Genomic DNA, 13,497 nt, shown 5'->3' on the forward strand with positions numbered 1-13,497 from the left:
AGACTTGGTTGAAAAATATCGGAGTCACACGATCCGGTAGTCATCCCTGTAGAGCTTGCGGTTATGCGGTTATGTCCTCCCTTGAAAAAGACCTTCCGAGATTCCTCGGATAACAACAGCTTTCCCATTGAATCGTATATTAATTGCAACTCCACTGGAGTGGTTTATGTGATCGAGTGTGTGCACAAACTTTATACAGGAGGTTAAGCGCAAGTAATGTCACTGTGCCAGCGGCTAATAAAAAATTACACTAAATTAATGTCACTGATATTTAGGATGGGCAAACATTATACAGGAGATGTAGCGCAGGTAATGTAACTGTCCGCATTGGACACCGTCTACTTAAAAAGTACACTGTATGTCACAGATATTTTTAGGCTGCGCACACGTTAGACAGGAGATGTAGCGCAGATAATGTCGCTGTCTGCAGTGGCCAAACAATTGCAAGCTATTTAGCGCAGGTTGCACTAAAAATATAAATTGCTGCCACACACAACAATAGTCCTTAAAATGACTTTTGGGTCTATAACAATTATAGAAACTAAAAATTCCTATTTCACTCCCTACACAATCTGTCCCTTCCTCAGCACAGCTCTTTCTGACTAATACTGAGCCGAACATGTGTCATCGGGTGCTATATAACACCCGATGACGCGTTCCAGCCAGCCAATCACTGTAATGCCAGTACGGCGTTTTAGTGAATGACAATAGTTACCTAATAGTCAGCAGAACACCGCGATATGCCGAGCATCGCGATGCTCGAGTAAAATTTGTGTTCGGCCGAGCATGCTCGCCTAACACTAGTGAACAGTACATTGAGAGATACACGCATATCTATGACTCAGAAGCTAAAAGTAAGTGTTGTATCTCACCCAAGTGCTTTATTCACATCACTTCTGTTCTTAATATCTCTATAATGTGTTCTCTGGTTCTTTCAAGTGACTCTTTGTGAGTGAGAAGTAGATGTGGAGCAGAATCTGTTGTCTCATTGTGTAGTCTCTGGGCAGACATGTTCCTGTAAGATAGCCCACAAACTAAGGGAGGATTAAGAATTATAAATAAATCATGTAGCATATCTCCCAACTGTCGCAGATCCGGCGGGACAGACCCGGATTTGAGTGGCTCTGTATGTCCCAGAATGGTTGAGGTATGCCCCAAACTCAGCTGTCTCTGCATCCATAGAATGCAGAGACTGTTGTTTGTAATGGTGAAGCTGGGGACCGTTGGCTCCCTACTTCACCATTCAGCTCAGCTGCTGTGCTCCGCACTGCTGGACTGTGTAGGAGGAGTGGTGCTGGCCCAGGAATCAACCTGTGGACTCCCCCTACACAGACCAGCATCATGATGTGTAACAGTATCCTGATTGCTGCTGCCTATGAAGGGTGAGCTGTAATGATCATTGGAGGAACTAGGTCAGTATTTACTGTTTTTCTTTTTTTTGAAGGGTGCACATATCTGGGCATATCCACTGTGAATGGGGCACATCTGGGCAAAGCTACTGTGAGGGGATACATATAGGCATAACTACTGTGAAGGATCTGGGCATAACCACTGTGAAGGAGGCACATCTGGGCATAGCCACTGTGAAAGGGGCACATCTGGTCATAGCTTCTGTAAAGGTTGCACATTTGGGCATAGCTACTGTGAGGGGATACATGTAGGCATAACTACTGTGAAGGAGACATATCTGAGCATAACTACTGTGAATGGGGCACAAATCTGGGTATAACTACTGTGAGGGGGCTTATATATGGGAAAAACTACTGTGAGGGAGCACAATGTGGGCATTACTGCTGTGAGGGGGCATAATGGGATAATAATTACTATGTGGGGTATTAAGGGGACTGGGTGTGTATGATTATATTTTGGGCAGAATTAGAGGTATGGCCTAGTGTGCTTTTCAAAAGTTGGGTGGTATGACTATAGAGGGAAATCAGATAAAATGGAGATACAAGTCATATAATGGCCAGATATTGTGTTATTCCTCATGTACACACATGGCAGCTTATTCTAAAAAGTTCTCTGAAAGTGTCAGTAAACTTTTTATTTCTTGGTTATTTGCTTTTGATAAAGTTTTACTTTTTTACTTTGGAAACTTTGTGACCTCTTGGCAGCACATATGAAGTTTTCCTCCTCAGAGATCTCGGCCCCAGGAGACACATGAGGTAATGGTAAAGCTTTTTATACAATTGGTTTCCACAGCCCATTCTCTGCACTATGTGGATATACTATATATACAGGCAGTGACATTGCTCCTGTGAACCTCACAGAGGTCCCTACACCAGAAAGCTGCTGCGTTACATTGTAAAATGTTCTATTCTTTTTTTATTAGAAGAATATTTACGTGGAAACAATGACTGGAACATCTCATCAATAAAGAAGTCATCTGTCAGGAAAATCCCTAAAATCTGATGTAAGTTCATATTCAGTGTGGAGACTCTCAGTCATTGCAGGAATAGATATGTGACACGGTAGGTTTATTGCTGTCAGACATTGATTTATTATTATTATTATTATTATTATGAGTGTTGAGTTAATCGCAGTTAATGAAGTGGACTTCGATTCGGATTTCAGGAAAAATGTGTTTCGTCATTATGTGAATTTCCTCTTGTTTTGTGGAAATGAATAAATTTTTCCTGGAACGGCGGGGAAAAATGCGGCATCTGAGGGGTTCAATGACCGGGGCGGCGCCATGGCCGTTCTCATCTTTGCGCCTACTACATACAATGTAATGTGATTCATGACAAAGTAATTCGTAACTAATCAAATTTCTTGTTGGAGTTTGGCAAAGCAGCCGAATTGAATTTTTGAAAACTTCGCTCATTTCTAATTATTATTATTGTGTTTGTTGCTCAATGCTGTAATGTGTACGGTAGTAATAACTGGTTACACAGGCAAATACAATTAACAGCAAGAAAGACGTAATGGGGGTCATTTATCAAACCGAATATGTCAGGTTTTTGGTCTAGAAATGCCACACGACATGCCAATTGCAAATTTTTTCCAACATTTCTGCAATCTTACGGAGACACGGCACTTTTCAATGTGGTCTATGTGTACAGCAGAAAAGTGAGATTAGGTTCACTGCCTAAGGGCTCAGGCACACAAAACTATTTTTTGTCTGTGTCCTTCCTGTTTTTTTTTGCGGCCTGTATACGGAACCATTCATTTCAATGGGGCCGCAAAAGAAAAGAAAATTACTCTGTGTGCATTCCATATCCGTATGTCCGCAAGTCTGTTCCTCAAAAAAATAGATAATGTTCTATTCTTGTCCATTTTGTCGGACAGGCATTGTTACAATATATCTGCAAAAAAATATTGTTACACGGACATTGTCTGTTTTTTTTTGCAGATCGGTGTTTTGCAAACCACAAAATACCTACGGTCGTTGCATGAGCGCTAAAGGACGGTAAAACAAAACAAGAAATAACTTTATTGATATCCCTAATTAAATAAAGTAAACATCCTGTAATTGTAATATTAGTGGACTGCTCCTTCTCAGTATAAATGATGGGCAGCAGATAGCGGTACAGTTGTGTCCCCTGCAGTATGAGCAGCACCAGGTCCCCAGAAAAGTAACAGTCCTAGCAGTGTTCTGATGTAGTACAAACCAGCCTGTTCCCGCTCATTATATGGAGATATGCTGGAGCAAAAATTGACGCTGTCCTAACAGAGCCAATAAGAGGAGGGGAGACGTCTACTGCCGAAGTCAGAACCGCCCCGAGTCCTAGTGCCCTCTGTGTGATGTACTGTTATGTGTCATCTCATTACTTGCAAGTGGTGGTGAAGAAGGGATCAAGCGGCCTATTATAAAAAAAAGCAGGGTATAAATGGCAAAAAGAAGCGATTTCTTTTCCCTTCACTAGAAATGAGTAAAGTTATCAAAAATATAATTTGTTATGAATTACTTTGTCACTATTCGCATTCCATTGTATGTAGCGGGCACAATGACGGTGAACAGTAATGGAGCCATCCCCCCATCATTGAACCACTCAGAAGCTGTGTTCTATGCTGATGGTGGCATCTAATATTATAATTAACGCCTTTCAGGGGTTAATCAGGGTTATAAAAAAAAAGTTAAAAAGACTCACCTTGTCCATTTGCTCACAGAGAGGCCGTCCCGGCCATTTTGTTTGAAGTTACCGATGATGTCATCACTCTGGGCAGACACAGTGACGTCATCATAACTGATGTCACACATCACTGTGCGTGAGATTTCACTCAATTTCTTCAAATAAGATAGATCTGTGAGAAAATGGATAAGGTGAGTATGTTGTTGTTTTTTGTTCTTTTTCTTTACCACCATTTCAGGAAAAATTGATTTGTTACCACGAAGCACAAGGAAATTTATCCTGAAATTCAGATCAAAGTCAATTTGTATGACTTCAATTTGCTCAACACTACCCTTCACACATACTTACTACCTTGCGTTAGTCTATTGCAGTGATGGCAAACCTTTTAGAGACCAAGTGCCCAAACTGCAACCTAAAACCCACTTATTTATCGCAAAGAGCATACACGGCACTTTACCCTGAACACAACAGTCCAGTATAGTGTATCTTCAATGTACTTAATCATTTAGCTATAATAACCTGCCTACATTAAGTGCGCTGCTTGTGCCATTCATAGTACTCCCTGCTCTTGAGAAACTTGGTAATTTGCTGTCACGATTTGGGGACCTACCGCAGTTACATGATTATCTACTGTGTTCATCCATAAACAGTGTCCATCAACTCTGCGGCGTGAGTCCGGGATACAGTTGAATATAGACTGTTCCCCTGACTCTTGGTCCTATCTGCCTATCTCTGAAACATAAGAGAGGGATTAGCTGTAATTTTAATCTATTATCTCCAATAAAGTTTTGTTATTTATTTTAACCGCTCTATTAGGCAGTGAACCAATATTTAGATATAAGAGACGGAAAACCACCCTACCTAGTCATCCGTTAGATTTGTTCTTGTAGATGGTAGATTAAATAACAGCATACAATGTCAATCAGCTGCTTCTAAGGCCACCAGGATGTTGTCATGCATTAAACGAGGCATGGAATCGCGTTGCAAGGATGTAATACTAGCACTTTACAAAGCGTTGGTGCGGCCTCATCGGGAGTACGCATTTTAGTTCTGGGCACCAGTACATAGAAAGGATGCACTGCAGCTGGAAAAAGTACAGAGGAGAGCGACTAAACTGATAAGGGTCCTGGAGGGTCTTAGTTATGAAGAAAGATTAAAATAATGTATTTAGTCTTGAGAAGAGACGTCTAAGGGGGGACATGATTAACCTGTACAAATATATTCTGGAAAAAAATGTTCCATGTAAAATGCCCTCAAAAGACAAGGGGGCACTGCCTCCGACTGGACAGGAAAAAGTTCAGTCTCCAGAAGCGTCAAAGCTTATTTACTGTAAGCACTGTGAATCTGTGGAATAGACTTCCTCAGGACGTGGTCACAGCAGGAACAGTGGACAGTTTAAAAAAAGGTTTCGATGAATTCTTAAAAGTTAATGACAATAATGCTTATGAAAACGTGTAGAAATCGGAGTCCCGCTACTTTCTGGGATTCACGTCCCACCTATCCCTTGATTGAACTTGACAGACTTATGTCTTTTTGTCAACCGTATTAACTATGTAACATAAAATCCCAATAATTTTTTTTTTACAAAAGTTCATGGGGTATAAATACTTTTTTCAGGGCACTATGGGGATCATTTATTTTCCAGAAATCCACCTATATTAGGTGTCGTTCAGACACAGATTTCTAAACGCTCACGTCAGGTCTAAAAAAATAGGTATGACGTGGGCAGGGAAGCAGATGGACCTGTTTTAGGAGTGGAAAATTGTCTAAATGTAAGACAGCTAGGAAGCTAGGAAGCGGTCTTACATTTAGAACTGGCAGAGGACCCACCGAAGTTATAAAGAGGCCGACGCTTCATAACTTCAGCGATTCACTACCAGCTATAGGGATTATTAAGACCGGCATCTAAAACGCTGGTCCTTATAAATGTGCCCATATATATATATAGTTATCTGTATAGCTATGTTGGTCATGGGGTATATGCAGCTGTCCTGTGTGTGTCTGTCAGCTGTGTAGCAGAGCTGTCTGTCAGGTGTGTGTGTGTAGCAGTGCTGTGTGTGTAAGTTACTATCATTGACCCCTCCACTTTATTAAACTACTGGAAAAGCTTTACTAAGTAGAAAATGTTTTCTATTAATTCTTTGTTGGTAAACCTGCATCTTTTTGTCTGGTCTTATTGACAGAACGGAAAATATTGCTTTTTATCATCTTGACAGCACTATTAGTAATGTGCACCGAGAACTTACCTGGCGGCGAGCTCTAAACAAACAAGGCATCCGATATACGAGCCTCTGTGGAACCAAGCGGTGCAGCCAGTCCAATAGCTGTACTGAGCCCTCTGCACAGTGCAGGCGGACTACTCTCAGGACGCCGACAGGACGTGCAGCGTGTGAGACCAACTATCTACACAAGTAGCGGTGAGTTTGTCCTATAAGCCCAGAACTGGGGGAGTGATATTTACATCTGTGGACAAATCTCTACTCAGAACCTTCATACTGTTGGCGCATCTCATCTATTACTTATTCTCTACAGCGTTTAGGCGCAGATCTCTTGGATATACTTCTGGTGCAGATCATCTATTGGAAATATTTGGCGCAATTTTTGGCACATACTTATATGGAGTATTCGGTAAGTATTAGTGCACATTTGTGCTGACCATAATACCTAGCGGAACATTGCCGTTGCTGCAGAGCCTACAGTAAGATATTCCTGGATTGGATTGCATACAGTATGTGTTTAAATCAAATTTTTATGTTAAACACATTTTTAAGAATTTTTGGTGTGTTTTTTTTCTTAATTTTCCATATCACTATATAAATAAAAAAATAAATAAAAAAATCCTGCACTGGTCTCTAGACTTAAAACATGTTAAGACTTCCTCAGAGCAGCAACATGGGCCACAGACACAATGGACAGGAGATGACCCTATTGACTTCTATGGGAGAGTTTTCTAAGGATGTTGGGTGACCTGTGCAGAGTTCAGGAGGGAGCAGATAAGCTGTGATATTGCCTATTCTGAGTGATGGATCCTTTGTTATCTATACAGAGGTGTTACTCGTCATTGTAATTCTGCCTGTGGTGATAATGAAAACAGCTGTTACCTGTAGAGAACATGAAATCAAGATCTATTATTTGATCTAGAGGCGAGTGTGAAAGTTGCTGGATTATATACATTTAAAAATAGATAGATAGGAAAACATGTTTTTATTCACCCGTGTGGATACCCAACATTTCGGCTCAACACTAGAGTCTTTGTGTACAGATTATATATATATATATACAAAGTGCATGTGCAATGAATCAATATACATAATTAAACATAACAAACTAAAGTAAATTGCTAAAAGTGCCATAAAAAGTGCATGGTGCCATAGTACATCATAATGTATTCATACAATTGTGCACATAATTATCATATCCCTAAACATAATACAGTGAGTACCAATCACAGAATACCATGATTAATATGCATTACACACATGATTACACCTGTATACTTCATATGCAAATTATTATTAAATGAATAAATCAAAAGATTAGGCACACCAGGGGACAACCAAGATGTGTGCACACCGATAACGGCGTTCATCTGGCGCCAATGTGCATGTCAAGGAAGAATAGAGGAGGCAGAGGAAAGCCAAAAGTGTATTGAGCATGTCTGACATGCTCACTGCCACTCTGGACTGTGCGGCAGCCATCTTGGAAAAGGGAAACAAGAGGGCAAAATGTTCTATAGTCAGTAATCACTGACAAGCTCTCTAGCTATTACTATGGCGCTAACACCCTATTGAAAAAGGGCAAACTTGCTTGTAGGGCAATTACAGAGAGCCGAAATATATTAAATTAAACTAAATATAGAAAAGAGACGTGTACATAGAAAATAATACTGGATACTTAGGTTCTTAAGTCAACCAGAAACAGAGGGGTCTCCTCAGTAAAATGGTAACAGTGTGTAAATAATGTGGCATTACTAGAGAAGTGAAGAAAGAGTTCATCACTCCAAAACTGGAGAGACGGCCCCTAACTGTCGGGAAACCAAATGGTTAGACAAACCCACAAGTGTGGAGCAACCTCCCTTATAGGCCCCCCAGTAGACTCTCATATGTAGGTCGCACCACAATGTCACACCACCCATAGAACAAATACATAAAGATATGCCGCCTCATGTATTACAGAAGAGAAATTTCCTCTGTCACCTCTCTCTAGATGACGGAGGTGCAAGCCTAAAGGACTGGAACTATAGTCCAAATAATCAAAAAAATATATTTAAAAAATCAGCAGCACTCTCATGAAGCAAAAAAGTAAAACAGAAGAATTTATCACCCATGTGGACGCAACGTTTCGGCTCAAACACTGGAGCCTTTCTCAAGCTTGATTGTTTTATTGTTGCTTGAGAAAGGCTCTAGTGTTTGAGCCGAAACGTTGCGTCCACATGGGTGATAAATTCTTCTGAGAGATTGCTGCTGATTTTTATTATTTTTTTTAGATAGATAGAGAGATACCGTAAAAGATAGATAGATATAAAAAAAATTATAATAATTTAAAACAAAAATGTATTTATACAATAGGTCATTTTCTGATGACACATTCCTTTTAAATATTGTGTGTTTTTTCATGTTGTGATCACATTGCAGTTATTGTCTTTCATATTTTTCTACTAGTAAATACTTTTGATATACACCTTGAAGCATTTATCCTTTAAATATGCTTCAATTTTGATTATTTTGATTCATATTAATATTTAGTGAGAAGTGAAATTTTGTAAAATTCGATTCGGCTGCTTCACCAAATTTTACAACAAAAAATTTGCTTTGTGTTGAAGCGCATTTCTTTGTAAGTAGTGGGTGCGATGACAGGGAGCGGCGATTGCGCTGCTTCCAGTCATTGTGCCCCTCAGATGCCCCGTTCATAGCTGATCATGGCATCTTAGTTTAATATTAACCCCTTCTAGCCCAGGCCTGTTTTCACCTTCGTGCCCAGAACATTTTTGCAAATCTGACATGTGTCACTTTATGTGGTAATAACTTTGGAACACTTTCACTTATCCAAAACGTTCTGAGATTGTTTTATCGTTGCACATTGTACTTCATGAAAGTGGTAAATGTGAGTTGATATATTTCATCTTTATTTATGAAAAAAATCTAAATTTTCCAGAAATTTTTTAAAATTTGTTTAGATCATTTTGAAAATGTCAACATTAGAAGGTTTAGAATTTTAGAAGCAATTCTTTAAGAACATTTCCAAAACCACTTTTTAAGGACCAGTTCAGTTATAAAGTCACTTTGTGGGTCTTGTAGAAACTACACCCCTCAAGTTATTCAAAACTGATTTTTTTATGGACTTTGTTAACCCTTTAGGTATTCCACAAGAATTAAATGAAAATGGAGATAAAATTAAAAAATTTCACTTTTTTGACAGATTTTTCATTTCAAGCCATTTTTTTCTGTAGCACATTAAGGGTTAACAGCCAAACAAAACTCAAAATCTATTACCCTGATTCCACAGTTTACAGAAACAACCGACATGTGGTCGTAAACCGCTGTTTGGGTGCACAGCAGGGAACCGAAGGAACGGAGCACCATATGGTTTTTGGAAGGCAGATTTTTATGGACTGGCTTTTAGACACTATGTCCCATTTGAAGCCCACTTGATGCACCCTATAGTAGTAACTCCCAAAAATGTACCACATTTTGGAAACTACGGGATAAGGTGACAATTTTATTGATACTATTTTGGGGTACATATCATTTTTGTTCACTCTAAATTACTGTATTGGTTGTTTTGGCACAGTTTTTATTTTTACGATGTTCACCTGAGGGGGTAGATGAAATTTTTATAGAGCAGATTGTTACGGATGCAGCAATACCTAATATGTATACTTTTTTTAATTTATTTCTTTTTATGACAATAAAAGCATTTTAAAAATAAAAAAAATCATATTTTAGTGTCTCTAATTTCTGACAGTTATATTGTTTTTATTTTTTGCCCAAATGTCTTTTGTAGGGGCTATTTCTTTTTTCCGAATAAGGTGACGGTTTTATTGGTACTTTTATGGGGTACATATGACTTTTTGATCCCTTTGGTGTTGCACTTTTTGTAATGTAAGGGGAAATTTTATATTTTTTTTGGCACAGTTTTTGTTTTTATTTTTTGCTCTGTGTTTAATGGGGTAGATTATGTGATATTTTTGATACATTTTTGATACAAATGATCCACTAATATGTGGATATTTTTTTTTCTTTTTCTTTATAACTTTAACGGAAAGGGGCGTTTTTTTTATTATTATTATTATTATTATTATTATTATTAAAATCACTCTTTTAACTTGTTTTTAACTTTGTTTTACTTTAATTTTGTCCACTCTGAGATTCAACTTTTGAGTATGATCCACTCTACAATGCATTACAATACATCTGTATTGTAATGCATTGCCTGTTAGTGTATTACAATGAGTTGGCCTAGGGTTGGATCTCCGAGGCTTCCGTAGATGGCATGTCCCGATGTCTCTGCAAGGCATCAGGCAGCCTTTTCACCCATCGAGTCCCCAGAACCGCAGAGCAGGGACAGGTTGGAACCCTGACTGCAAATATCTTCACCATTGATGGCCGTGGTATAGAAGGGGTTAATTTGTTGGCATCAGAATTTACAGCAATACCAGCAAATACATCAGGGGCCCGGCTATCAGTGACTGCCTGGCTCCTGTACTGATTGGATGCACACCACTCTCGTGCCCGGCAATCAGCATGACGCACTAGCATGTCAAATTGTGGGACGTCACTTCCCACTATGACGTACTATTGCATCATATGTCGGGAAGGGGTTAAAGGGTATAATAAAATAAATTAAATTGTACTTACTTCATCCATTTAATTGTGAAGACACGGCCACCGCAACCTTGATTGAAGACCCAGTGTGAAATCTCGCGTGGCCCGTGATGGCATCACCACATCAGCCGTCACCACGCATGGGATTTTGCACTGAATCTTCAATCAAGATGGCTACAGCCGGCTCTTCGTGCTAAAAACTGATGAGGTACATATTTATTTTATTTTTTTAACCCATTTTAGGGGAAATCGATTTGTTACCACGAAGCACAAGGAAATTCGGCTTTGCAGCAAATCAAATTTTCCTTGAAATTCTGATCAAAGTATACTTCATGGACTATCTACTATTAAACATGTTACTGGACATCCAGCGTATATTTACCACTTTCCTGCAATTTTTGTCTGATATTCAGTTACCAGCAGGTTTGAACTGGTATCAGTGAATGGCGAGCTGTAAACACACACAATGGCCCAGGTTTACTACTCCTATCAATGGAGTATGTTTAGACTGGCTGGCTGGACATGCACTGGATATATCAGAGGGGTTCGGGCTGGTTGATAAATGTGGCGCAGGGATAGACACTGCCTCTATAACTACTATTGCTTGGCTTACTTCGAGGCAGAATTTTCTACCAGAATTGTGGTGCAATTTTGGTGCAAATATCTAAGCCTTCCCCATAAAGCCCAATTTTCAAGCAAGTTGGGAAAAAAAAGTATAGAAACCCTACTTGTGCCAATTTGATAGGCTTTAGCCCTGGTGCCTGTAGCCTATTAGAGGCCAGCACAGACGGCACAATGACATCATCATTGCAAGGCTTAAGCCCAAGCAAGATACAGCTCGGATCACAGACCTGCATCACTGACAGCAGTATGAAGGGCAAAAATCTGTGTTTTTATATTTCTTTGACAGTATATTGCTGGGCCACAATGGAGGGTGGAGGAACTATGGGGAAAATGGGTCTACTGGGGTCACTATTATTGGGCATTATTACTACTGGGGACATTATCTGGGGCTTTATTATTAATGGGGGACCAATTGAAACTATTTGGGGCACTGTAGGGGCACTATTACCACTAAGGGTGCTCTGCAAGAGAATTTTTACTATTGGTGGGAGTACTTTTGCTGTGGGCGGCATGGCACAATATCAGTTTACAGCAATTATTTTGGGGGGTCACACTGTTTACAGCACTATTATTGTCAGGTGCAGTATTTGCTGGGGACAATTATTTTTGAATGCACTGTGTATCCATAATTATTGAAGGAGGCACTGGGGGTCTGTGGGGTACTAATATTTTCAAGGGGTCTATCTGTTTCTGCAGTATAGTATTGGGGAGCACAGCGGGCACAGTATGGAGGGGTAGCAGGATGAGGGGGTTAAAAACTGTGGATCATGATAGAAAAGTAGGAACCTAAGATATCTATTTGTCAAAATCTTCAGAGATGGAATGTGGCTGAAAGAATTCATAATGGCAGTCTGGTCTGAATGGACAAGATGAGAATAGAGAACATCTATATCAGAGGATGTAAGAAGTATGAAGTTCTGTATTCTCCTGTATGTTTGGTAGTGTGGTATGTAATTTAAATAGTAATAGTCATCTATCATGGGTCCTAATGTGGTGTATGTCATTTTAACAGGCAGCTTAGTGCTGAATGTCGTCTAATCTCTCTTTTAAATCTGAAGGAACTTCTGACAGAGGATTAGAACAGAGCATGCCAGTGGCATGAGGACAGCCTTATTTGGTTAATATTTATGACTGTTCGCTTCCTTCCAAGCTCATTTCGAACAGCTTGTCACTTGGTGTGAAAAGTTTGAGAACCACTGGTCTACACTTACTGTCTGTAATGACTTGTGATGTTGCTGTCCAGTATGCGGGTAGAAAGGGGCTGTGTGCTGGAAACTGGTTGCCTGTGCTCTACAGGGCTTGGTGGGTAGCCAGGCCAGTCCTGACATTGGATATCACATGACTTTACTAAGCCTGCGTGAAGGCAGCAAACAGCGCTCCTCCTCATCCGCTCAAACAGATGTTTTTGCATCTACGCCACCAAGTCAATGCTCCTCTACTGCATCTTTTCTGAAGCCTTCTTTGTAGCAATTGCAGTGGCCAGGTTTTGGTTGGCCCCAACGCTCTGCTTAGTTCCCTGGACACAGTTGAGGTGTCACCATGTGTTGCTGCTCTCTGGAAGGGATGGTAAGGCGTGGTCTTCTTGTGGTTGCTCCAGTAGTCTGGAAGAGTCTCCTCTTCCAAGCACTGTTCCCTAACTTCAGAACCCTCACCGTCTGCAGTGTGTAAGGCCCTAAGTCCCAGTCAGAATAGATTATTCCTCAGTCAAACTTCTAATCTTCAGTTTAATATTTCACTATCAGTTACAGTAGTCTCAATGAGTCCGAATGAAAATGAATCACTGAAGTGAAGACCAGAAGTGTGTCTCCACAAGAGATTCTCTTGAAGAGACTGTTAAAGTCCACTTGTGATAGCGGCAGCTCAGAATCCGCCTCCTATAGTTTTCAGTTGGAGACTGTGCAGCTGCTTGTGCCGCCACACCCGAAATGGCACCAAGAAAAGACATATTCTTTGTAGGCACGGTCATGGCTGTTAAC

Source organism: Bufo gargarizans, chromosome 2 (genome assembly GCF_014858855.1).
Source record: "Bufo gargarizans isolate SCDJY-AF-19 chromosome 2, ASM1485885v1, whole genome shotgun sequence".
NCBI classification, from domain to species: Eukaryota; Metazoa; Chordata; class Amphibia; order Anura; family Bufonidae; genus Bufo; species Bufo gargarizans.